This window comes from Cyprinodon variegatus, unplaced genomic scaffold (assembly GCF_000732505.1).
Source record: "Cyprinodon variegatus isolate N-32 unplaced genomic scaffold, C_variegatus-1.0 Scaffold743, whole genome shotgun sequence".
Lineage (NCBI taxonomy): Eukaryota > Metazoa > Chordata > Actinopteri > Cyprinodontiformes > Cyprinodontidae > Cyprinodon > Cyprinodon variegatus.
This window is the reverse complement of record NW_015151196.1, coordinates 70655-74147: the sequence shown is the minus strand read 5'-3', so window position 1 is coordinate 74147 and position 3493 is coordinate 70655.

Sequence of the window (3493 nt, the reverse complement as noted above, 5' to 3'; positions counted from 1 at the left end):
TGTGAGCGGCCATCTGCCGAGGCCCACTGGGGTTCAAGGAGACAGAAGCAGACATAGTTTCCTGGATGGGGTCGCCTTTTACATTTGCTTTCATCCTTTTGATATTAAGAATCAATTAAATTAAATTCAGTTTATTTCTATAGCGCCAATTCACAACACATGTCATCTCAGGACACTTTACAGTTCAAGCAGATCATCCAGTCAGATTGATTCAAAGTTTTCAGAGCCTGGTTCTGCTGGAGCATCTATCAAGAATCAAATTATATATGTGAACAAAATATTATCTACTGCTGTTTTTTTGCTTCGTTTGCTGTAGCTCCTAAACTGGAATCAGCTGCTCCTTCATATCAGGCAGATTTCTGATGCTATTAAGTCTCTTTCATAATCATATTTAAAACACTTTTTAGGGTTTCACTTTATAGTTTAATGTATTAATTTATGTGTTTTTAACATTTAATTTAAAATATTTGAGTGATTTACAACACTGTGGAAAATGGGACAGTGGTAAAAAGCAAACAAAGGTCAGTTCAGGTCAATAATGGGGCATTTGAAATGAAATTGGTTTCTATTTCCTCTCTACTTCTCTATCAAACTCAGATTTTATGTCGCATTTATTTCAAATTTCGATCTAAATAAAAAAAAAAAAAAATACACCACCCAGTATATGCAGTTCCTCTTTCTACCTGTAGAGGGCAGCATTTCTTACCTGAAATCTTATAATTTTGTTAGAAATGTTAAAATAAAGTGTCAAGTAGCAAAGCAAAGAAGAACAGGTCAGAAACTACCAGGGGAGGACCTAAGGGACCTCATGGAGCCCATGGGGCCTCCCTGGATGAGGTGTGGGCGGGGCTCTGAGCTGGAAATGACAGGAATGAAGGAAGAGAAAAGCAGTTTCTGTCCAACTGGTTCCAGACATGAGAGCAGATTACTGACATCCAGCGAAGTGACATCAGCTCTGCCCTCCACCTGCATCACCTCTGTTTGTTTACCCTCCATAAGACTCTGTGGTCACATGACCTCCATCCAGGAACAGACAGATATTACAGCTAAATATCCACAAACTCAGCCTGATGGCAGAACGTATCGGAAAACATGTATGAAATATAAAAATATAAATTAAACTACAAGTAATCCAATAATTCATAGAGATTAGACAAAAATCAGTTGGATTTTATTTGGACAAAAAATAAAAAAGTCATAAAATGACAATAATAGATCAAAAGATGTAGAATAAATGTGAAAATATAAGAGTTTTTATGACATCTAAAGAAAAAATATATAATTGTATAACTTGTAAATCTACTCAACTTTAAAAAGAGTGAAAAAAGAAAACAACATGGATATTTCTTTATCCAATTAAAAAAAATTAGAAAGCTAGAAACATGCAAAAATAAAAAAGAGGAAAAAAATCAGTCATAAAATGACAATAATTGATCAAAAGATGTTGAATAAACATGAAAATAAAGTAGTTTTTATGACATCTAAAGAAAAAAAAATCTAATTATATAACTTGTAAATAGTGAAAAAGGAAAAAATACTTCTTTATCCAATAAAAAATATAGAAAGCTAGAAATATGGAAAATAATTTAAATATAATGTGTGCAACAATGAGTTGGTATAATTTTAAATATCTACACAATACTCCCACCTAATAGAAGTTGATTTCTATTTATTTAATAGAAATATTTATTTCAGATTTTAAAGACTATCAGTAATGGTTCTGATGTAAAAGATATTTATAAAATAATATTATCTGAATCTCAGAGCATAAAAACACAGGGGTAACATATATTTATCAAATAAAAAAATAAAAATAAAAGCTGCCAGAAGGGAACATATTAAGAAAACAATATGACATAAAATATTGACACAGAAAACAGCATCCATTTTTAATAACAAAGGATTCTGAAACATAATGCAAATCTATTTTTAAATCTCCAGACAGAAGCAGAAGAGGTCAACCTGAAAGAGCAGCAGGTGTTGTTAGGGCAGTTGTTCCTGTGGGTGAGAATGGAGAGAGAGAGAGAGAGAGAGAGAGGAGGGAGGGAGTGCCAGCAGGTAGAACAGGTTTGGGCGAGGCGGTCAAGAGAGCTCCGAGAAACTCAGTGAGGCAGAGAGAGAGAAGCTGAGTCAGATTTGTTTCTATCAAATAGAAAAATATTTTCTCTGCAGATCAGACGGAACCGAATCAGTTCCAGTCAGAAGAAGGTAGAGGAGGAGGATCGATTATAGAGGGGAGACTGGGAAAGACGAAGGAGGACGATTACCTGGACAGGTAAGCTTTCTGAACCTGGAACCTGCTCTTCTTAGACTGCAGCAAACTGGCGATGGAGACGCTGGCAGAAAAATGGAAAACAGAAATAAAAACTGCTGAGATAGACGAGCTTCAACATAGAGAATCAGATAGATAGACATATCATTTCAGATAGATAGATAGATAGATAGATAGATAGATAGATAGATAGATAGATAGATAGATAGATAGATAGATAGATAGTCCATTTGTGTTAAGATTATGATGTAATCAGAAAGCAGTGAGTCTTGTTTTTTTGCTCTTTAAATGCTAATAAGAATTAGAATCAATTATCAAAGAGTCAGTAAATAAAACCAAAGAACCTGACTTTGGTGCCACCATCTTTGTATCCAAAGAAGCTAATTAGTTTGAGTAATTATCTTAAATGCACTCTCACATCCTGAGCAGCAGGTGGCAGTAGAGAGGGAAAAAAAAACCTACGAAGGCCAGACAAATTTATCTAATTTATCAAAGATTGATACACTTGTTAATTGAATCTCCTTTATTCTGGCTGCTTCATTTCACTTCATTTTATCTCACCGGATTAATTTCAGTATATTTTGCTTTATCTCGGACCTTTAAACGGGTTTAGCTTAGCGGTCTTATTTATCAAGCTTGCTTTCTCAGAAAACTGGTGCTGATGCTTGGATGCGTCACTTTCCATGCACATGTTGACATGTAAAATAAAAACAAACATGGCGTAAAAATGTACGGTACCTCAGGTTAACTCTGACCCGTATATCCATGGTAGGCTCACTATGGGGGCGACGCTCATTACGTTCCTCTCTCCTCTGATCCAGACGCTGAATCACACCTCAGATCCGATCAGTTTTAGCTACTCCCTTTTTCCTACCATTAAAATTCCTCAGGTTCTTTATTTAAAGAATCTCTGCTGCCTCCATCAACGCCTTAGATTATAGATGATAGAGTTGGGCCTGTTTTTCAGTGTTTAGTCCTGTTTCTCTCCCAGACAGAGCTATGGGCTCAGCTTTGACTGTGACTAACTGGATGTTCTCTCTTTCATCCAATTAACCCTTTCTGGTTAATTGTTTCTTTCACAGAAAGAGCCTCATGTTGAGCTACGTACCTTTGTAAGATAGAAAGTATTTATAGATCGGTGCTTCTGTGTAAATATTCTATGTCTGCTTCTGTCTCCTTGAACCCCAGTGGGCCTCAGCAGATGGCCGCTCACACTGAGCC